The 24709-nt window shown below is 45.1% G+C and overlaps 1 pseudogene; it reads left to right on the forward strand.

Annotated features, from left to right (window-relative positions):
* The first annotated feature begins 190 nt into the window (after positions 1–190).
* LOC124012218 lies at positions 191–23515 on the forward strand (annotated as a pseudogene).
* The last annotated feature ends 1194 nt before the right edge of the window (positions 23516–24709 follow it).

Raw genomic sequence — 24709 nt, forward strand, 5'->3', positions numbered from 1 at the left:
TGTGATATACAGAAGACCTACCTTTGGAAACTGCGGACTTCATTTATCTGTGTGTGTGCGCCAGCGCGGTGCGTGTATTTGCATAAAATACATAGCATATCTGTCCTGCTTCATTGCTCCACATACTTTTAAAGCCCCAGTGTTGATCAGTGACTGTTCACTCCTTTCAGAGCCACTGACATGCAGCACAATGATGATGTCGCTGATTCTACTGCTGGGAACACTGGGGCTCCTTGTTCAGGGTGAGAGACACTTTGACCAACTTGGATTCATGATTTGGCTGATTTGGCTTCAGAATTAAACTTAATTTGTGAATATTGAAGAAAATAATAAAAACAAATAATCTGGTTTTAACTCATCTGGTTTAAATGAATCATCTGGTTTTATCATGTTTCATGATAGAATGTGGAATATTTGCAATGTCTATTTGTTGTGATAACCCTATTAATCATTCCTTCTTCACTTATGTTTTATTTTTCAGAATCATCAGCAGATATAATAATGACAGTCTCCTAAATCTCAGTCTATTAGTCCAGGAGAGACTGTCTCTATCAGCTGTACAGCCAGTTCAAGTACTAGTGATTATCTCCACTGGTACCTGCAGAAACCTGGAGAAGCTCCTAAACTCCTGGTTTATTCTTCTACAAACCGTCAGTCTGGGACTCCAGGTCGTTTCAGTGGGAGTGGATCTGGTAGTTCATTAACTCATTACACTCTGACCATCAGTGAAGTCCAGGCTGAAGATGCATCAGATTACTACTGTCAGCAGGGTGCAAGCTATCCTTTCACACAGTGTTAGAACACCATACAAAAACCTCCTGCAGCTAAAGAGGAACTGCTCTGACTCAACGGCTGCAGAGCTACAGAGTCCCCTGTATTCTAAGGTATTCTAAACACCAATTCTTCACAATATGACTCTACAATACAATAATGTAGCTTATTGGCTAGACTTGTCTATAGACTATGATACATGGGCAGGGTGACCACAACACTCCCAGAATACAGCAGTACCATGGCCAGATGTTCACCTGTTCCCAGAGAGTTCCACTGAGTTTCGAGCACATGTCTTCAGTATTAGAAACATCCAGAGCGTTAGCAGAAACCTCAATGTCCTAACTCTCTAAATACATGGCTCTGGTAACATCACAATGACCAATGATTTTACAGCACATGGCTTCAGTAGTAGTACCATGATAAAGACCAGGGAGTTTAGAGCACATGGCTTCATTATTCGTACCATGATAAAGAACAGTGAGTTTAGAGCACATGGCTTCAGTATTAGTACCATGATAAAGAACAGTGAGTTTAGAGCACATGGGTTCAGTATTAGTACCATGATAAAGACCAGTGAGTGGATAAAAACCGCAGACCCCGGACGCATTTATGCTTTCTGAAACAGCTCAAAAAAATCACTGACAAAGACATTGTCATTGATGGTTACAATGTTTTTCAGTCAGATCGCAAATCTAAGGGTGGTGGTTGCTGTATGTATAAAAGACATGTTTTTATCAACCATTCTGGCTTCAGTTACCGAACCCAAGCAATTTGAATATCTGGCTTTGAATATAAATCTCTGTGCATCCTTGAATCCTGTAATTATAGACCCCCATCTGCTATTGCTGGCACTCTAGATGGTGTTTTTTAATTATTATCACAGAATGTCAAATCTGAATTTGTGCTTATGGGTAACCTGAACCTAGACTTGTTGACAACCAACTCTGATCAACTCAATACACTCTTACTCAGATTGTAAACAATGTAACAAGGTTGAATGCAAAGTGTCCTCTAAAATCCTCTTTGATTGGTCTTATTTTAACGAATACTCCACGTCGTTTTAATGCTTCTGGTGTTTTTGCAAATCATATAAGTGATTACTTGCCTAGTTAAATAAAGGTCAAAAATCAAATAAACCATTTTTTAAATTACTACGCTGTGGCCTGTGTAAAGGATGGTAAAACTCCTGAACTAAATGATCACCACGAAAACGGAAACAGTTTGATACTCAGGGTTTGTTACATTACGTTTTTAACATTGCCTGGAATAAAGTTGAATTCATCCCTGATGTTGAATGAGCTTTTCTTTACTCCCATAAAGCCTCCCAGGATGTATGCTGCAAGCATGCCCCTTTTAGACAATACAGAATTAAGGGCAACTCTTGGTTCTCAGATGAACTAGCTGAAATCATAAGGATTGCTATGTAGGCTAACACAAGAAGGTCTGACTCAGTTGATTGTATGGTTTTTAAATGCCTTCAGATTCAGGGTGTGCCTATAACTTGAAAGCAGACCACTACCTCAAATCTACTACTGGTAATCAGAATAATCCTTCAATATTTTGGTATGTTGTGAAAGGTTTAGTGTGCCCCAAAAATGCATAGCTCTCTAAACAACTGCTGGTTGGCTCACAGGTGGTAACTGAGAGAACCTCTATTCTGAAGTTGGAGACTTTTATCTCCCTCACCAACTTCAAACATCTGCTATCTGAGCAGCTAACCGATCGCTGCAGCTGTACATAGTCTATCGGCAAATAGCCCACCCATTTTTACCCATTTTTACCTACCTCATCCCCATACTGTTTTTATTTATTTACTTTTCTGCTCTTTTGCACACCAATATCTCTACCTGTACATGGCCATCTGATCATTTATCACTCCAGTGTTAATCTGTAAAATTGTAATTATTTGCCTACCTCCTCATGCCTTTTGCACACATTGTATCCCCCTTTTTTTACCTACTGTGTTATTGACTTGTTAATTGTTTACTCCATGTGTAACTCTGTGTTGTCTGTTCACACTGCTATGCTTTATCTTGGCCAGGTCGCAGTTGCAAATGAGAACTTGTTCTCAACTAGCCTACCTGGTTAAATAAAGGTGAAATAAAAATAAATTAAAAAAACTCTTTTAATCAACATTTTCTTGGTGCAGGTTGATTATTTGATAGGGTTAAAGCTCAACATGAGCCCCCTGCGAAATTACCTGACACTCCCAAGCACTGTCTCAGAGGTGCGTAGAAAGCAATGTATTGGGGAAAAAAATCCCCTGGCCCGGATAATCTAGACCCCCTACAATTAGCTGCTACCCTCTTTTAACATGCATCTTGAACCTCACTCTAGAATGTAATGAAATCTCCAGATTGTGAGAAATCATCATTTGTCCTACTTCTTTTGAAATGATGTGATCCCACTTTACTGAATAACTATCGGCCCATATCTAAATTGTCTATTCTGGCAAAGATATTCCCTAGTCCCAAGTCAATAAGCAGTTTAAGGCCTAAACAATGTTTTGAGTGGTGTGCAATCAGGATTCAGGTCTGGCCACAGCACTGTCACAGCAAATTTGAAGGTTTTGAATGATGTTCACTGTGCCCTGGATAGAAAGCCGCATTGCGTATTTGTATTCATACACTTGTCAAAGGCGTTTGACACTATGGACCATACTGTCTTGGTGCAGAGATCGAACCACTCTGGGATATTCGGGACGGTAGCGTCCCACGTCAACAACTGCCAGTGAAAGTGCAGGGCTCCAAATTCAAAACAACAGAAATCTCATAATAAAAATTCCAAACATACAAGTATTTTACACAAAACTTCTCGTTAAAAAGCACATGACACCTAAAGGACTCTCAGACCATGAGAAACAAGATTCTCTGGTCTGATGAAACCAAGATTGAACTCTTTAGCCTGAATGCCAAGCGTCACGTCTGGAAGAAACCTGGCACCATCCCTACGGTGAAGCATGATTGTGGCTGTGTCATGCAGTGGGGATCTTTTTCAGTGCCAGGGACTGGAAGACAAGTCAGGATTGAGGGAAAGATGAACAGAACAACGTACAGAGAGATCCTTAATAAAAACCTGCTCCAGACCACTCAGGACCTCAGACTGGGGACGAAGGTTCACCTTCCAAGAGGACAACAACCCTAAGCACACAGCCAAGACAATGCAGGAGTGGCTTATGGACAAGTGTCAGAATGTCCTTGTGTGGCCCAGACAGAGCCCGGACTTGAACCCGATCAAACATCTCTGGAGATACCTGAAAAAAGCTGTGCAGCGACGCTCCCCATCCAACCTGACAGCGCTTGAGAGGATCTGCAGAGAAGAATGGGAGAAACTCCCCAAATACAGGTGTGCCAAGCTTGTGGCGTCTTACCCAAGAAGACTCGAGGCTGTAATCGCTGCCAAAGGTGCTTCAACGAAGTACTGAGTAAAGTATCTGAATACTTACATAAATGTGATGTTTTTTAAAGATTTTTTTATACATTTGCAATGTAACCCCTCACACTGTAGAGACACAGATGTAGCTCTTTGAAAAGATACATTTAGCCAAACCACTCTGAGTTCAACAATAACCGTTGAAATGAACGCACTGTATAAGCACCCTTTGATATATTACATCTTTAATATACATTTTATTTTTAAGTGTACTATTCTAAAGGTAAATAAAGGCAATACAAATTCTCCCAAAATAAATGGAGCCTACATTTCGACTTTCTATTTGAGGTAGTTTTAACACCGTTAAGAAAATGAATTGTGATGTTGATATCAGAGGTCAAGATCTTGAATTGAATACTTAGAGCCAGTTTGGTCCCTCCACCAAAAGTCCACTACAGTGATAGAGTCTGATTGACTCGCTGTACAAAAACCTCCAGACAGACACAGAGGGCAATGATAAGAGAGACATGGAACTGATGTCCCCTACTGGTACACTCTGGAACTCCAGAAAATTGGACACGTTCACGTTCCCTATTTTATTTTTTTATTTTATATTTCACCTTTATTTAACCGGGTAGGCTAGTTGAGAACACGTTCTCATTTGCAACTGTGACCTGGCCAAGATAAAGCAGTGTGACACAGACAACAACACAGAGTTACACATGGAGTAAACAATAAACAAGCTAATAACACAATAAACAAATCAATGACACAGAAAACAAAAAAGAAAGTCCATATACAGTGTGTGCAAAAGGCATGAGGAGGTAGGCAATAAATAGGCCATGGGACGAATAGTTACAATTTAGCAGATTAACACTGGAGTGATAAATGAGCAGATGATGACGTGCAAGTAGACGGCATCCCCAGCCGCGCCCTCAGAGCATGCGCAGACCAGCTGGCCAGGGTGTTTATGGACATATTCAATCAATCCCTATACCAGTCTGCTGTTCCCACATGCTTCAAGAGGGCCACCATTGTTCCTGTTCCCAAGAAAGCTAAGGTAACTGAGCTAAACGACTACCGCCCCATAGCACTCACTTCCGTCATCATGAAGTGCTTTGAGAGACTAGTCAAGGACCATATCACCTCCACCCTACCTGACACCCTAGACCCACTCCAATTTGCTTACCGCCCAAATAGGTCCACAGACGATGCAATCTCAACCACACTGCACACTGCCCAAAACCACCTGGACAAGAGGAATACCTATGTGAGAATGCTGTTCATCGACTACAGCTCGGCATTCAACACCATAGTATCCTCCAAGCTCGTCATCAAGCTCGAGACCCTGGGTCTCGACCCCGCCCTGTGCAACTGGGTACTGGACTTCCTGACGGGCCGCCCCCAGGTGTTGAGGGTAGGCAACAACATCTCCTCCCCGCTGATCCTCAACGCGGGGGCCTCACAAGGGTGCGTTCTGAGCTCTCTCCTGTACTCCCTGTTCACCCACGACTGCGTGGCCACGCACGCCTCCAACTCCATCATCAAGTTTGCGGACGAAACAACAGTGGTAGGCTTGATTACCAACAACGACGAGACGGCCTACAGGGAGGAGGTGAGGGCCCTCGGAGTGTGGTGTCAGGAAAATAACCTCACACTCAACGTCAACAAAACTAAGGAGATGATTGTGGACTTCAGGAAACAGCAGTGGGAACACCCCCCTATCCACATCGATGGAACAGTAGTGGAGAGGGTAGCTAGTTTTAAGTTCCTCGGCATACACATCACAGACAAACTGAATTGGTCCACTCACACTGACAGCGTCGTGAAGAAGGCGCAGCAGCGCCTCTTCAACCTCAGGAGGCTGAAGAAATTCGGCTTGTCACACTCACAAACTTCTACAGATGCACAATCGAGAGCATCCTGGCGCGCTGTATCACCGCCTGGTACGGCAACTGCTCCGCCCTCAACCGTAAGGCTCTCCAGAGGGTAGTGAGGACTGCACAACGCATCACCGGGGGGACTCTACCTGCCCTCCAGGACACCTACACCACCCGATGTTACAGGAAGGCCATAAAGATCATCAAGGACATCAACCACCCAAACCACTGCCTGTTCACCCCGCCATCATCCAGAAGGTGAGGTCAGTACAGGTGCATCAAAGCTGGGACCGAGAGACTGAAAAACAGCTTCTATCTCAAGGCCATCAGACTGTTAAACAGCCACCACTAACATTGAGTGGCTGCTGCCAACACACTGTCATTGACACTGACCCAACTCCAGCCACTTTAATAATGGGAATTGATGGGAAATGATGTAAATATATCACTAGCCACTTTAAACAATGCTACCTTACATAATGTTACTTACCCTACATTATTCATCTCATATGCATATGTATATACTGTACTCTACATCATCGACTGCATCCTTATGTAATACATGTATCACTAGCCACTTTAACTATGCCACTTTGTTGACTTTGTCTACACACTCATCTCATATGTATATACTGTACTCGATACCATCTACTGTATGCTGCTCTGTACCATCACTCATTCATATATCCTTATGTACATATTCCTTATCCCCTTACACTGTGTATAAGACAGTAGTTTTGGAATTGTTAGTTAGATTACTTGTTGGTTATCACTGCATTGTCGGAACTAGAAGCACAAGCATATCGCTACACTCGCATTAACATCTGCTAACCATGTGTATGTGACAAATAAAATTGGATTTGATTTGATTTAAGTAGAGATACTGGTGTGCAAAAGAGCAGAAAAGTAAATAAAATAAAAACAGTATGGGGGATGTGTTATGCAGGTGAATGAGGACCCAAAAGCGACTTAACAGAAACAGAGTCTTTATTCCAGTCTTTAACAAAAACGATAATCCTTAAAGTCAAAACAGGAAAACTGAAATCCTCTAGTCAGTAGAGGGGAACAACTGGAGATGCGACCACAGACTGCAGGTCGCTTCGGGAAGGCGCAGGCCGTAGCTGATATAGATACCTGCTCACACGCAGCATCTGAAGAAGGCAAAAACACGACGGAACAAGAACACCGCACAGCAAACATCAAACAAGGATCCGACAAGGACAGACGCAGAAACAGAGGGAGAAATAGGGACTCTAATCAGAGGGCAAAATAGGGAACAGGTGTGAAAGAGTAAATGAGGTAGTTAGGAGAATGAGGAACAGCTGGGAGCAGGAACGGAACGAGAGAGAGAGAGAGAGAGAGGGAGAGAGGGAGGGGGAGAGAGAGGGATAGAAAGAGGGAAGGAACCTAATAAGACCAGCAGGGGGAAACGAATAGAAGAGGAAGCACAAGGACAAGACATGACAATATATGACAAAACATGACAGTACCCCCCCACTCACCGAGCGCCTCCTGGCGCACTCGAGGAGGAACCCTGGCGGCAACGGAGGAAATCATTGATCAACAAACGGTCCAGCACGTCCCGAGAAAGAACCCAACTCCTCTCCTCAGGACCGTAACGGGAGACGATGAAGAGGGAATCTAGGGCTATTACTCTTATAAAAATGAGACACGGGTAGAGAACTGTAAGCGTTAGAGCAATCAGGACCAAACAGGCCAGGAGAGTAACAACTAGGGACAGACTGAGACACAGCAAGGCTAAGACCAGGAACAGGAGAGAGGCGGTGGCTGTGGACAGACTGAGACACAGCAAGTGCAGGAGCAGGACCAGGAGAGATGCGGTGGCAGGGGACAGACTGAGACACAGCAAGGGCAGGAGAGATGCGGTGGCTGGGGACAGACTGAGACCCAGCAAGGCCAGGAGCAGAAGCAGAAAAAAAGTTACCGGACTTATTCTGCGCGCAGTCCGAACAAGCAGCCACGAAACGGCGCGTGTCACGCTCCTGAGTAGGCCACCAAAACCGCTGGCGAATAGAAGCAAGCGTACCCCGAACGCCGGGGTGGCCAGCTAACTTGGCAGAGTGAGCCCACTGAAGAACAGCCAGACGAGTAGAGACAGGAACAAAAAGAAGGTTACTAGGACAAGCGCGCGGCGACGGAGTGTGAGTGAGTGCTTGCTTGACCTGTCTCTCAATTCCCCAGACATTCAACCCGACAACACGCCCCTCAGGGAGAATCCCCTCGGGGTCGGTAGACGCTACAGAAGAACTGAAGAGACGGAATAAAGCATCAGGCTTGGTGTTCTTAGTACCCGGGCGATAAGAAATCACAAACTCGAAACGAGCGAAAAACAACGCCCAACGAGCTTGACGCGCATTGAGTCGTTTGGCAGAACGGATGTACTCAAGGTTCTTTTGGTCAGTCCAAACGACAAAGGAACGGTCGCCCCTCCAACCACTGTCGCCATTCGCCATGGGCTAAACGGATGGCGAGCAGTTCGCGGTTAGCCACATCATAGTTAGGTTCCGACGGCGACAGGCGATGAGAAAAATACGCGCAAGGGTGGACCCCATCGTCAGTATGGGAGCGCTGGGACAGAATGGCTCCCACGCCCACCCCCGACGCGTCTACCTCGACAATGAACTGTTTAGTGACGTCAGGTGCAACAAGGATAGGAGCGGATGCAAAAAGCTTCTTGAGGAGATCAGTACAACAATCATACGACCGGTGAGGAGGAAGGGAGGTGGCTCTAGACCGACTGAAGACCGTGCGCAGATCATGATATTCCTCCGGCCCTCCTGTCAAATCACCAGGTTCCTCCTGTGAAGAGGGAGCAGAAGAAACAGGAGGAATAGCAGACATTAAACATTTCACATGACAAGAAACGTTCCAGGAAAGGATAGAATTACTAGACCAATCAAAAGAAGGATTATGACACACTAGCCAGGGATGACCCAAAACAACAGGTGTACAAGGTGAACAAAAAATCAAAAAAGAAATGTTCTCACTATGGTTACCAGATACTGTGAGGGTTAAAGGTAGTGTTTCACATAATATACTGGGGAGAGGACTACCATCCAAGGCGAACATGACCGTGGGCTCCCCTAACTGTCTGAGAGGAATGTCATGTTCCCGAGCCCAGGCTTCGTCTATAAAACAGCCCTCCGCCCCAGAGTCTATTAAAGCACTGCAGGAAGCTGCCGATCCGGTCCAGCGTAGATGGACCGGCAAGGTAGTACAGGTACTTGACGGAGAGGACAGAGTAGTAGCGCTTATCAGTCGCCCTCCGCTTACTGATGAGCTCTGGCCTTTAACTGGACATGAAATGACAAAATGACCAGCGGCACCGCAATAGAGACAGAGGCGGTTGGTGATTCTCCGTTCCCTCTCCTTAGTCGAGATGCGAATACCCCCCAGCTGCATGGGCTCAACACCTGAGTCAGTGGGGAAAGATGGTAGTGTCGGGGAGAGGGGGACACAGTTAACGCGAGCTCTCTTCCATGAGCTCGGTGACGAAGATCTACCCGTCGTTCAATGCGAATAGCGAGTTCAATCAAAGAATCCACGCTGGATGGAACCTCCCGGGAGAGAATCTCATCCTTAACCTTAGCGTGGAGTCCCTCCAGAAAACGAGGGAGCAACGCCTGCTCGTTCCAGTTACTGGAGGCAGCAAGAGTGCGAAACTCTATAGAGTAATCCGTTATGGATCGATTACCTTGACATAGGGAAGACAGGGACCAGGAAGCTTCTTTCCCAAAAACAGAACGATCAAAAACCCATATCATCTCCTCTTTAAAGTTCTGATACTCGTTAGTACACTCAGCCCTTGCCTCCCAGATAGCTGTGCCCCACTCCCGAGCCCGTCCAGTAAGGAGTGATATGACGTAGGCGATCCGAGCAATACCCCTGGAGTACGTGTGGGGCTGGAGAGAGAACACTATATCACACTGGGTAAGGAACGAGCGACATTCAGTAGGCTCCCCAGAGTAGCACGGTGGGTTATTAATTCTAGGCTCCGGAGACCCGGAAGCCCAGGAGGTAACCGGTGGATCGAGGCGGAGATTGTGAATCTCCTCCGAGAGGCCGGAGACTTGGGCGGCCAGGGTCTCAACGGCATGTCGAGCAGCAGACAATTCCTGTTCGTGTCTGCCTAGCATCGCTCCCTGGAACTCGACAGCAGAGTAGAGAGAATCCGTAGTCGCTGGGTCCATTCTTGGTCGGATCCTTCTGTTATGCAGGTGAATGAGGACCCAAAAGCGACTTAACAGAAACAGAGTCTTTATTCCAGTCTTTAACAAAAACGATAATCCTTAAAGTCAAAACAGGAAAACTGAAATCCTCTAGTCAGTAGAGGGGAACAACTGGAGATGCGACCACAGACTGCAGGTCGCTTCGGGAAGGCGCAGGCCGTAGCTGATATAGATACCTGCTCACACGCAGCATCTGAAGAAGGCAAAAACACGACGGAACAAGAACACCGCACAGCAAACATCAAACAAGGATCCGACAAAGACAGACGCAGAAACAGAGGGAGAAATAGGGACTCTAATCAGAGGGCAAAATAGGGAACAGGTGTGAAAGAGTAAATGAGGTAGTTAGGAGAATGAGGAACAGCTGGGAGCAGGAACGGAACGATAGAGAGAGAGAGAGAGAGGGAGAGAGGGAGGGGGAGAGAGAGGGATAGAAAGAGGGAAGGAACCTAATAAGACCAGCAGGGGGAAACGAATAGAAGAGGAAGCACAAGGACAAGACATGACAATATATGACAAACATGACAGGATGAGGTAGGTAGATTGGGTGGGCTATTTACAGATGGACAATGTACAGCTGCAGCGATCGGTTAGCTGCTCAGATAGTTGATGTTTAAAGTTGGTGAGGGAAATAAAAGTCTCCAGTGTCAGTGATTTTTGCAGTTTGTTCCAGTCACTGGCAGCAGAGAACTGGAAGGAAAGGCGGCCAAAAGAGGTGTTGGCTTTGGGGATGATCAGTGAGATATAACTGCTGGAACGTGTGCTACGGGTGGGTGTTGTTATCGTGACCAGTGAACTGAGATAAGGCGGAGCTTTACCTAGCATAGACTTATAGATGACCTGGAGCCAGTGGGTCTGGCGACGAATATATAGCGAGAGCCAGCCGACTAGAGCATACAGGTCGCAGTGGTGGGTGGTATAAGGTGATTTGGTAACAAAATGGATGGCACTATGATAGACTGCATCTAGTTTGCAGAGTAGAGTGTTGGAAGCTATTTTGAAGATGGGTGTGTTAGCAGCCCTGTGAGTTGAACACTTCATGACTGAGAGCTGTCCTTCCTGACAACAGAAACCCACGACAACAACGTCCTTGACCACCATCTTTCATGTTTTGTCTAAAAATCATGACAAAAAACATATGTAAACAGACAAGATGTATCTCTTTATGCAGAAAACTTCATAAGGACGTGGATTACCTCCTTGAAGTATCACATGTAAGCTCCTTTTCATGATTTGATTTGCTCAAGTGAGTTGGAACTGATATTCGTTGAATTGATATTGTTCCATTATAAAATACAACATGCTACAGATATCAACATAGCACTTTCGTAATGTTGAAAGTTCAACAGCAAACATGAACGTGGCCAGTCTGCCGGAGTTTCATACCAGCAGAGGGCATCAGTTAAAAAGCAGAATTCGGTGAGCTGCTATTGTTGAGATCTGATTGGTTTGGCAAAATGTAGCTTTTCAAAGCACAAGCGTAGTGTCTCTGTAGTGTTAGAGGGTTTTACGTCCTTTGAATGAGATTCTATCACTGTGGTTCACTTTTGGAGGCACTAGACTGGATGTTGGAAGTAAGTTCATCCACATCTTATTTCTAATTAGATCATTTGTTCTGACCATTTTGATATTTTCAACTGTTTGGAATATCGAACGTGGAGGTGTACTTTCTAATTTTCTTGTTGATTGATAGATTTTCTGCATTTGCAGATGAATCTATGATATCGCAAAACAAGGGAAAAAGTGCATATGGCACCACAACAAACCTGCCAAGAGAGGGCCACCAACCAAAACTCATGGACCATGCAAGGAGAGCATTAATCAGAGAGGCAACAAAGAGACCAAAGATAACCCTGAAGGAGCTGCAAAGCCCCACAGCTGAGATCTGTGTATCTGTATCTGTCCAAAGGACCACTTTAAGCAGTACACTCCACAGAGCTGGGCTTTACAAAAGAGTGGCCAGAAAAAAAGCTATTGCTTAAAGAAGAAAACAAGCAAAAATGTTTGGGGTTCCACAAAACGCATGGGGGAGACTCCCCAAACATATGGAGAAGGTACTCTGGTCAGATGAGACTAAAATTAAGCTTCTTGGCCATCAAAGAAAATGCTATGTCTGGCGCAAACCCAACACCTCTCATCACCCCGAGAACAGCATCCCCACAGTGAAGCATGGTGGTGGCAGCATCATGCTGTGGGGATGTTTTTCATCGGCAGGGACTGGGAAACTGGTTAGAATTGAAGGAATGATGAATGGCGCTCAATACAGGGAAATTCTTGAGGGAAACCTGTTTCAGTCTTCCAGAGATTTGAGACTGAGACAGAGGTTCACCTTCCAGCAGGACAATAACCATAAGCATACTGCTAAAGCAACACTCGAGTGGTTTAAGGGGAAACATTTAAATGTCTTGGAATGGCCTAGTTAAAGCCCAGATCTCAATCCAATTGAGAATCTGTGGTATGACTTAAACCCATCCAACTTGAAGGATCTGGAGCAGTTTTGCCTTGAAGAATGGGCAAAAATCCCACTGGCTAGATGCGCCAAGCTTATAGAGACATACCCCAAGAGACTTGCAGCTGTAATTGCTGCAAGAGGTGGCTCTACAAAGTATTGACTTTGGGGGGGGTGGGGGGTGAATAGTTGTGCACACAAGTTTTTTCTTTGTTGTCTTATTTCTTGTTTGTTTCACAATAAAAATATTTGCATCTTCAAAGTGGCATGTTGTGTAAATCAAATTATACAACCCCCCCAACATCCTTTTTAATTCTAGTTTGTAAGGCAACAAAATAGGAAAAATGCCAGGGGAGTGAATACTTTTGCAAACCACTGTATGTTCAGTCATCTAAAGGTGAATTATGTCGATATGCTTCAGTAACTACTCAAAGAGAGGTAAAACTGAAAGATTCCAGGTGAAACAAAGATAAACTGTTTGAGGAACAGAAACTTACTGATGGAATAAACCCTTCATTTACAGTTAAGATGTAAAACTGCTGCATCATTATTGTCTTATCAGTCAATTCCCCTTGCTCTAACATCCCACCTGTATTTTAGGTGAGATAATGTCCCACCTTGACAGCCCTGTCACCCTACAGTTCGGAGCTGCAGCAGGGGAAGGCCACTCTCATGATCAACAAGGGCTTCCCCTCAGAGTGGAGGCTGAGCTGGAAGCTGGATGATTGCATCAGCAGCAGAAGCACCTCATCAGTGTCTCCGCATGATACCATCAGAAAACATAGAAACCTGTTGGGTTAGTGCTGGAAAAGACGAATTTGATGTTGAAAAGGGTGGACTTTACCTTTAACAAGAAACTGAGGCAACAAAGTGCCAATTCTAAATGGAGTTAAGGATAATTTTGAGTTATTCCCCTTCAATGTGAAGTCAAAGTGAACTCTACTAGGACCTTTCCCATCCCCCACCCACAGAGTTTTCCATTGTTATCCAGGTTACAGCTCTTGCAGGGGTGATCAACCAGTTATGGGGCAAGACTTTCTTCTCTACATTCAAAAGTGATGGATCTGCATTTTGCACTAGGTGTGAGATCTGTATAGAGCCCCACAATGGATGTGTTATAATACCCATTAAACCTAGCGGTCAAACAGGGAAATGGTTCTAATTGTTTTTCCACCATCCATTTTTCCCATAGGGAATTTTAGAAAAACGATGAACTCACTCTTTAAATGGATAGTTCACCCAAAAGACAAAATAACATATTGGTTTCCTTGCCACATAAGCTATGGAGAAGGTATGACATCAATTCATGCTTTGGTTTAGTTTCCCTGTCACTTTCCAAATGTTAAAGTTTTAGGATTTTATGGCACAAATCCCAGTCAAGTCCTGTTATCTATATTATTATTTTTCATGCATCCATGTTAAAATAATCTATAATGACTTTGTTGAGCTTCACAATAAATTTTAAATACCTTTTGGACATGATGCGTGAAAAATGCTAATATCAGTACCAGGACTTGAACGGGATTTTTGCCACAAATGCTAAAACATTAGCTTTTGAAAACAATACCAGATAAATATCACCAAATGTTTTTATTTAATTTTTTATTTAACCTTTATAAAGAATTGACTGCTGTCATATCCTGTCCATAGACTGCTTAAAGAATAAAGAAGCCAAAGTATAATTTTGTAAATAGACATTTCCATTTCAGAATGAATAATGTTAGAACTAAATGATAGAGTATTTTACTCTTGATATGGTTGTTGTCTAAAAAACTAAAGTGAACTGAGAAAATATGACACTCACTTCTTCAGAGTTTTAACTTTGATACTAGCAGAACAGAGATCTTGTCAGGACCCAGTTACGAACCCGGGTCTCCGGAGTGAGAAACAGTCACTTAACCAACAGAGCCACGAATAGTCGGCAGAACCCAGAAGATGAGGCAGACACAGCAGTACTTGAGACGGTGTATTTAATGAAGTAAAAAATGAAGTTCTTCAGGAAAACATGTAACTCCACAACCTCAAAAGGAATCCTACAAGAACAAAGGTAATCCTCCAAGACAAAAAAGGTAAATCCACAAGGTGGAAGGTAAAGCACAAAAGCCTCAAAAGATACTCAAAAAACAAACAAACAAACAAGAACAAAAAAAAACAGAATTCCACAAGAGAGTCCACCGGGATCAACAAGAGTTCTCAGAGTACTAGGGCTGGGTGCTAACATACAAATACAGAGCAAAGAACAGAGGAAAACAAAGGGTTTAAATACAATCAGGGGAAACGAGGCACAGGTGCAAATAATAATGGGGATCAAGGGAAAACAAAAGGTCAAAAAGCACAATGGGGGCATCTAGTGACCAAAAACCGGAAACAACCCTGGCCAAATCCTGACAGAATCCCCTCCCTAGGAACGGCTCCTGACGTTCCTACCAGCTCTCTCGGGGTGGAGGGCCCTGAACTGACGAATGAGGTCAGGGTCCAGTATGTCTTTGGCAGGAACCCAGGAGCGCTCCTCGGGACCGTAGCCTTCCCAGTCCACCAGATACTGCCAGGACCGCTGCACCCGGCGGGAATCCAGTATCCGATGGACGGTATAAGCCGGCTGGCCTCCAATGACACGAGGCGGAGGGGGAGGTCTGTCTGCCGGGACAAGGGGAGAAAAAACAACAAGTTTTAATAAGGAAATGTGAAACGTGGGATTAATCTTAAGGGATCTGGGTAAGTGTAGGCGATAAGAAACTGGGTTAACTCTCCTGGCAACCTTAAAGGGACCGATGTATTTTTGGGACAGCTTGCGAGACTCCACCCGTAGTGGTAAGTCTCTTGTGGAGAGCCAGACTCTCTGGCCGGGCGCAGGGTAGGCCCGGGACGGCGACGTCTGTTGGCTTGTTGTTGGTACCTCTGTGAGGAACGCATAAGATTAAGACGGGTCTTCCTCCACATAAGCCGACAGCGTCTGACGAACTTCAAGGCTGAAGGCACTCTGACTTCTGCCTCCTGGTCCGGGAACAATGGAGGGGCATAGCCAAACTGACACTCGTGCGGGGACATACCAGTGGAGGAGGAGCGCAAGGTGTTGTGCGCGTATTCGGCCCAAACAATGAAGGACGACCATGTGGACGGGTTGTTACGAGTCATACATCGGAGGGTGGTTTCCAGCTCTTGATTCATCCTCTCAGTTTGGCCGTTGGCCTCCGGATGGTACCCTGAAGATAGACTGGCAGAAGCCCCCATGAGTTGGCAGAAGGCCTTCCAAAACCTAGAGGCGAACTGGGGACCTCTGTCAGAAACCATATCTTGAGGAATGCCGAAGACTCGGAACACATGATTAATTACCAACTCAGTCGTTTCCTTGGCAGAAGGTAACTTAGTCAGAGGGACGAACCTGGCCGCCTTTGAAAACCTGTCGATAATGACTAGGATAGTATTATTGCCATGGGATGGAGGAAGGCCAGTAATGAAGTCCAACGAGATATGGGACCAGGGTCTGTGGGGAACAGGTAAAGGGTGAAGGAGTCCTTGCGGGCGGATGTGAGAAGATTTGCCCTGGCAGCACACGGGGCAGGCATTGACGAAAGTGGCAATGTCTTCTCTTATGGTAGGCCACCAGAACTTACGCTGGATGAACTCCAAGGTGCGACCTACGCCCGGGTGACAGGTGAGGCGAGAGGAGTGCCCCCACAGAAGGACCTGAGTCCTCACTGCCTTGGGGACAAACAACCGATTGGCAGGACCTCCTTTCGGGTCCGGTTCAATAGCTTGAGCTCGTCTCACGGTATCCTCAACTTGCCCCGAGATCGGAGCCACGATCTTAGCAGCAGGAAGGACAGGCATGTCCGTGTCATCTCGAATGGCAGGAGCGTAGACTCGGGACAGGGCATCCGGTTTGAGATTCTTCGACCCGGGCCGATAGGTGAGGATAAACTGGAATCGATTGAAGAAAAGAGACCATCTAGCTTGTCTAGAGTTCAACCGCTTCGCCTGCTGGATATACTCCAGATTTTTGTGGTCCGTAAGCACTTGAAACGGATGAGAAGCCCCCTCGAGCCAGTGTCTCCATTCCTTCAATGCCATCTTAACCGCTAGGAGTTCACGATCCCCCACATCGTAGTTCCTCTCAGCCGGGGTAAGCCGGTGTGAGAAGAAAGCGCACGGATGAAGCTTCTTGTCTTCACCCCTCTGAGACAGGACAGCTCCAACACCAACCTCTGAGGCGTCTACCTCCACCACAAACGGTTCATCCGTAGTCGGTAGTATCAGGATGGGAGCAGAGAGGACGCGCTGCTTGAGTCCTTGGAAGGCCGTCTCAGCTTCTCTTCCCCACAAAAACCTTGCATTGCCACCCTTGGTTAAAGCTGAGAGAGGGGCTGCCACCAAGCTGAAGTTCTTGATGAACTTGCGGTAAAAGTTAGTGAAGCCCAGGAAACGCTGAACTTCCTTAACGGATTTGGGGGTGGGCCAATCCGCTACCGCCCCTACCTTCCTGGGGTCCATTTGGACTTGACCGGGTTCCACTACAAATCCCAGGAATTGTACTCGGGATGAATGGAATTCACATTTTTCCGGCTTAACGTACAGATGGCTGTCTAGGAGGCGTTTGAGTACTTGTCTGACATGCTTAGTGTGTTCTTGAAGAGAGCTCGAAAAGATGAGGATGTCATCCAAGTAAACGAACACAAATATGTTAAGCATATCCCTAAGCACATCGTTTATGAGCGCTTGGAACACCGCTGGGGCGTTGGTCAGGCCGAAGGGCATCACCAAGTATTCATAGTGACCAGTAGGCGTGTTGATAGCGGTCTTCCACTCGTCACCAGGTCTGATCCGCACAAGATGGTATGCGTTCCGCTGGTCAAGCTTAGTGAAAACAACTGCTTCCTGGAGCAGCTCGAAGGCTGTTGCCATAAGGGGTAGCGGGTAACGGTTACGGACGGTTATGGCATTGAGTCCCCGGTAGTCGATGCAAGGACGTAATCCACCGTCTTTCGTGGCCACAAAGAAAAACCCTGCTCCCGCCGGGGAGGTGGATGGACGCATGAGGCCTGCTTCCAGAGCGTCCTTGATGTAGGTATCCATAGCAGCTCGTTCGGGTGGAGATAGGGAAAAGATCCGACCCCTGGGAGGGCAAGTGCCCGGAAACAGTTCGATGGGGCAATCATAAGGTCTATGGGGTGGTAGGATGGTGGCCCTCTGTTTGCTAAATACCAGTTTGAGGTCATGGTAACACTCGGGAACTCGGGTCAGGTCGATGGATTCTAAAGACTCGGGAGTAGAACTCTGGGAATTCGGGAAAATACAAGTAGCTTGGCACGTAGGACCCCACTGCTTGATAGTGCCCACAGACCAGTCGATGTGAGGGTTATGGCTGTGAAGCCAGGGGTATCCAAGGACGAGAGGGAACTCGGAACAGGAGATCAAATGAAAGTTCATCAATTCCTGGTGTTGTGAAACTGAAAGTCGCAAGGAGGTAGTGACATGAGTGACAAGTCCAGATCCCAAAGGGCTTCCATCCAATGTAGTAACCCTCATGGGGTCACTTAGAGGTTCAGAGGGAATGCCATTCTCCTTCGCCCAGACACCATCCATGAAGTTACCTACGGCTCCAGAGTCTACCAAGGCTTGAAGGTGAAGCTTGTGGTTGTCCCAGGAAAGGGTGACTGGAATGAGCAGACGGGAGTTGGACGGATGGGAGGAGGTTATGTTTCCCGTTACAGTTCCCCCCGGTCGATACGGGACAGAGCGTTTCCCTTGGAGCCCGGGACACATGGAGCGGAAAGGGCCCGGTTTGCCGCAATATAGACAGCGTCGCTCCCTCATCCGGCGGTCTCTCTCAGCCTGGGAGATGCGTCCAATCTGCATGGGTTCCGGTGGAGCCAGCGAGGATAAAGGTGGGGACTCGGAGCTGGGACTAAAAGGGGCTAGAGGTCTACGGGACGGGGACGGGAACTGTTGCCGGGTAAGTCGATCAGATATCTGCTTTATGGAAGTCAACATCTCCGACAGAAGATGAGAATGTCTAGCCATTAAGGCCTCTTGCTGAACCAGGGCGGCTTCGTGGCATTGGACAGTCTCCTGGTGGTGGGACAGCATGGCAACAAGGTCCTGGGAACTGGCTGCCTCTGGGTTCATTTTTGGCTCTGTGTTTCTGTCAGGACCCGGTTACGAACCCGGGTCCCCAGAGTGAGAAACAGTCACTTAACCAACTGAGTCACGAATAGTCGGCAGAACCCAGAAGATGAGGCAGACACAGCAGTACTTGAGACGGTGTATTTAATGAAGTAAAAAATGAAGTTCTTCAGGAAAACATGTAACTCCACAACCTCAAAAGGAATCCTACAAGAACAAAGGTAATCCTCCAAGTCCACAAGGTGGAAGGTAAAGCACAAAAGCCTCAAAAGATACTCAAAAAACAAACAAACAAGAACAAAAAAAACAGAATTCCACAAGAGAGTCCACCGGGATCAACAAGAGTTCTCAGAGTACTAGGGCTGGGTGCTAACATACAAACACAGAGCAAAGAACAGAGGAAAACAAAGGGTTTAAATACAATCAGGGGAAACGAGGCACAGGTTTAAATAATAATGGGGATCAAGGGAAAACAAAAGGTCAAAAGGCACAATGGGGGCATCTAGTGACCAAAAACCGGAACAACCCTGGCCAAATCCTGACAGATCTGGGTCACAATCACCCAGATGATTCTTGAATAAATTTGTGTGTCTGTAATAGTGTGAACTCCCTAATACAATATTTTTCTAATGTTATGAGCAGATAAGCCAGCTAGTATATAGTTCAACCGGCTGGTGCATGGGTTATAGCCTCTGGTCACTTTATAACACTTTATAACACTGTAAAATATTAGTGATACCTGCTCTTTCCATGACATAGACTGACCGGGTGAATCCAGGTGAAAGCTACGATCCCATATTGATGTCACTTGTTAAATCCACTTCAATCAGTGTAGATGAAGAGGAGGGGACAGATTAAATAAGGATTTTTAAGCCTTGAGACAATAGAGACATGTATTGTGTGTGTGCCATTCAGAGGGTGAATGGGCAAGACAAAAGATTTAAGTGTCTTCGAATGGGATATGGTAGAAGGTGCCAGGCACACCGGTTTGAGTGTGTCAAGAACTGAAACGTTGCAAGGTTTTCCGATCTCAACAGTTTCCTATGTGTATCAATAATGGTCCACCACCCAAAGGACATCCAGCCAATTTGACACAACAGTGGGAAGCATTGGAGTCAACATGGGCCAGCATTCCTGTGGAACATGTTGTAGAGTCCTGTCCTGGCAAATTTAGGCTGTTCTGAGGGCAAAAGTGAGTGCTACTCAATACTATGAAGGTGTTCCTAATGTTTTGTGCATTCAGTGTATAAACACTGATTTATGAGTAAAAAGTAAGTACAGATGTAGGATCTTAATTTGAGCCAGTTTGCTACAGGTGGAAAAGAGTCCTGCAATGACAGGAAATGTGAATTATTATGTGGATTATAATTAAGACATTTTTATAGGCAATACGTTTTTGTTATAACAATCAAGTCTGAAATTTCAACAAGGAAATTACAAAATTTAGAAGCATTTTTGCATTTCCTAGATAAGTCGCTCCGGATAAGATTGTGTGCTAAATGACTAAAATTAAAACATTTAAATGTATTGTGACAATTCCTCAGGCTAGGAAAGTCATCAGAGGAGATAATTAAATAAACATGAGGACATATTACTCTTTTGAGTTATGATCACTTCCCCCATGGTGCCTTTTTTCAAAATTTTCCAAAGAGATGCCAATGAAAGCTTATCCCTTATCCCTCTTTCTTGTTCTCACAAAACTACCTTCCAGGGAAATGCATCTGGTTGGGCGATAAGGGGCTTCTGTTGGGGAGGAGCAACAGATCAAGTTTGGTTGATTACATATTGTGCCCATATTCCAGGGATGTGTGCGTGTCAAGGTTGGTCTCAGTTAGAATTGAATTGAGAATGCCTCATACATTTTCATTACATTCAGGAATTTGAATTGGAGTAGCAAACAGGATACAGAATTGCAATTCGATTTGGAATGAAAAGAAATATAATTTAATTCAGTGAAATTCAATGAAATGCAAATGCCTCTTCTATTCTACATTAACTTGAACAAAAATATGTAATGTGTTGGTCCCATTTTTCATCAGCTGAAATAAAACATCCCAGAAATGTTCCATATGCACAAAAAGCTTATTTATCTTCAATGTTGTGCACAAATTTGCTTACATCCATGTTAGTAAGCATTTCTCCTTTGCCAAGATAATCCATCCACCTGACAGGTGTGGCATATCAAGTAGCTGATTAAACAGCATGATCATGTTGTTTAATGTTAATCACTTACATTTTTGTTCAATATGGAGAAAATACTACTTTTCCCAGAATGCATTAGCTTTACCCTCAAGTTGACCCTTAGTCCTTTAAAAAGAAGCCAAAGAAATGATGTAGTTATTGGGAATATAAAGTACAGCAATTGGCTATTCTAAGCACTAAGGTTAAAAGAGTATATGAACATTGTTTCCAGAGAAAAGTGATATATTCTTTGGTATCTGGAAGTGTGAACTGTCAGACACAGTGAAACTCTCATGTTCTATGACTGAGTGGAATTTATTTGAATTGCACTGAATTCAATTCTACTTCCTGTCACTCAAACTCAAATTCTACATCCTGTGGGGTGTGACCAATTCAACCTAACCCCGCTGTGTGTGTGTGTTTTTCTGCCTGTGTGTGAGTGAGTGAGAGAGAAAGAGAGACAGAGAAAGAAAGAGACAGAGAGATGTGATGGGGGTTAGAGCTACTGCCCCTCCCCCAATGAGGACCAGCTTCCTCCATGCATCTTCAAAAAGCCCTGAACTTCCATGTGGGCATCCTTTGAAAATAAAAGTGAGACATGAAAAAACAAGACCAAATGTATCTAAACGAATATGCAAACTGACATGTTACATAACATTCAAAGAGTAACTACATTTCCTACATTGCTACTGATTATGTAGGATTGATATCCAGATCTGTTGGGAAAAAGTGAGAAAACAAAACTGAAAAATATATGGACACATGCACCTTAACTGATGTACATTTATGACATGCTACAAACCATTAGAGTTACTACACTATCTACATACTACTGATATTGTAGTAGATACAGTAATGGACTCTCCATATGAGTCTCAATGTAGTGTCAGATATACAGCTGCAAAACTACGCTCTACAACAGGGATGTAGGCACGGGTGGGCGCGTGCCTACCCAATCAGATTGAGAGAACAAAAAATGGACATTATTTGGGATATACATTCACCGACCAGTTTATTAGGTAAACTACCCACTTCACTAAAATGGATTGCTCATGCAGACAGTGAAGCACATGGCCAATGCTTGTTATATTAAGCAGGCAGACAGGCACTGAGGCATTAGGCTACTGTTCGATTGAACGTTAGAATGGCCAAATGAGTGACCTAAGCAACTTTGTGCATGATATGATCATCAGTTCCAGGTGCAACGGATCCAGTATCTCAGAAATGGCCGCACTGCCAGGATTTTTACGCACATTGTTTGAAATAGCATGAAATGACAAAGCTTCCTAAGTCATACAACATAAAGGATGGATGAAGATAGTACGCTCTCGTTGGCTGGCCCTCGTTTCATACTCGTCGCCAAACCCACTGGCTACAGGTAATTTACAAGACCCTGCTAGGTAAAGACCCCCCTTATCTCAGCTCGCTGGTCACCATAGCAGCACCCACCTGTAGCATGCGCTCCAGCAGGTACATCTCTCTGGTCACCCCCAAAACCAATTCCTCAATTGGCCGCCTCTCCTTCCAGTTCTCTGCTACCAATGACTGGAACGAACTACAAAAATCTCTGAAACTGGAAACACTTATCTCCCTCACTAGCTTTAAGCACCAGCTGTCAGAGCAGCTCACAGATTACTGCACCTGTACATAGCCCATCTATAATTTAGCCCAAACAACTACCTCATCCCCTACTATATTTATTTCTTTATTTTGCTCCTTTGCACCCCATTATTTTTATTTCTATTTTGCACATTCTTCCACTGCAAATCTACCATTTCAGTGTTTTACTTGCTATATTGTATTTACTTCGCCACCATGTCCTTTTTTTGCCTTTACCTTCCTTATCTCAACTCATTTGCTCACATTGTATATAGACTTATTTTTCTATTGTATTATTGACTGTATGTTTTTTTACTCCATGTGTAACTCTGTGTTGTTGTATGTGTCGAACTGCTTAACTTTATCTTGGCCAGGTTGCAATTGTAAATGAGAACTTGTTTTCAACATGCCTACATGGTTAAATAAAGGTGAAGTAATTTTTTTTTTATACAGGGGAATATGACGTCCCAACGCTTACTGTGAGTGAGGCCTCCTCTTGTCCGGTGAGAGACGATGGTCCATGGACCAAATACATCCAGGGCAACAGGGGTGAATGGAGGTTCGGTGGAGAGAGGATCAGCAGGAAGGCTGGACATCTTCTGTGCCTGGGGAGGACCGTGAAGTCTCCGACAGGTGACACACTGGTGGATGATGCTGTTCACACACCTTTTACCATCAACTATCCAAAGACCGGCTGTACGGATGGCTCCCACTGTGAAAAGGCGTCCCTGGTATTGGATCCGTTTGTGGTAATGCCTCACCAGTAAAGTTGCAACGTGATGCTTCCCCGGGATGATCAGGGGGTTCTTCTCGTCATGTCTGAGTTTTGCTTCTGTGTTGTGACCCCAAACTCTCAGAAGGCCGTCTTTATCAATGAATGGATCTAAGGCTCTCAGAGAGCTTTCTTTGGGAATTGTTTCCTGGTTCCTGATGCACTCAAACTCTCTTGGATAGGTTTCCTCTTGGACTGTCCGTATGATTATATCCTTTGACTGAGATAATTTGTCCGGTGTGCATGCTGTCTGACAGTAGTGCCAGCCCTTACAGTTGCTGTTTTTTTATCACTGTAGTGTTGTTGAAGAGACGAGCGATGTGGACGACGTGAGTGATGGCACAAGTCAGCGACTTCCATGTGGAGAACCTTGAAAAGCTTAAGGATCCAAGCTGCTTGGGTGAAGTTGTTGTCTTCAGTGTGGACACTTGGTGGCGAATGTCAGCATCTGAGGAGGGGTTGATGAGCTCAAAAGCATCCCTTTCAAGACTGAGAGACTGGTGTGTCAGAAACTCTGGGCCAGAGAGCCAGCTTGTGTCTGAGAGGTAAGCTGCAGGGATGAATGTCGTCACGTGATCTGCAGGGTTCTGATCTGTAGGTACATAGCGCCACTGTTCTGGATGAGTAGATCTCCTTATCCGATGGACTCGATTGCTGACATAGACGTAGAAACGTCGGATCTCGTTGTATATGTAGTCTAACACCCCCTTGCTGTCTGTGTGGAAGGTTGTATAATCAAGCTCGATGTCTATTTCTGAGGTGATGAGCTTGGCCAACTTGACTGCCAAGACTGCTGTGCAGAGTTCCATCCTTGGAATCGTGTGTTCTGGGCATGGCGTCAGTTTTGCTTTACCCATAACTAAGCCCATGTGACTCAATCCTTTGATGTCTATCCCTTTGAGGTAGGCAACTGCGGCTATTGCCTTTGTGGATGCATCTGGGAATATGCATAGTTCTCTTCGTCCTTAGTGAGACCTTAGTGTAGGCCCTAGGGATATGGAGGTTACATAGCTCTTTCAAAGACTCTCTCCATGGCTCCTCCATTTCTGCATTCTCCGTTAGCCATTGTGATCACCCTGAGAATAGACTTGCCTTGAATGGTGACAGGGGCACAAATCCCAGTGGGTCATACAGACTGTTCACAGTTGATAGCACTCCTCGGCAAGTGAAGGGCTTCTCATCTTCAGCTATTTTGAAGCTGAAAGTGTCAGTCCTGAGGTCCCAGTTGAGACACAAGCTGTGCTGCATAAGCAGAGTGTCTGACCCTATGTTGAGATCATTGAGGTCGTTTGCATGATCTTGAGATGGA

This window comes from Oncorhynchus gorbuscha, linkage group LG24, assembly GCF_021184085.1.
Source record: "Oncorhynchus gorbuscha isolate QuinsamMale2020 ecotype Even-year linkage group LG24, OgorEven_v1.0, whole genome shotgun sequence".
Lineage (NCBI taxonomy): Eukaryota > Metazoa > Chordata > Actinopteri > Salmoniformes > Salmonidae > Oncorhynchus > Oncorhynchus gorbuscha.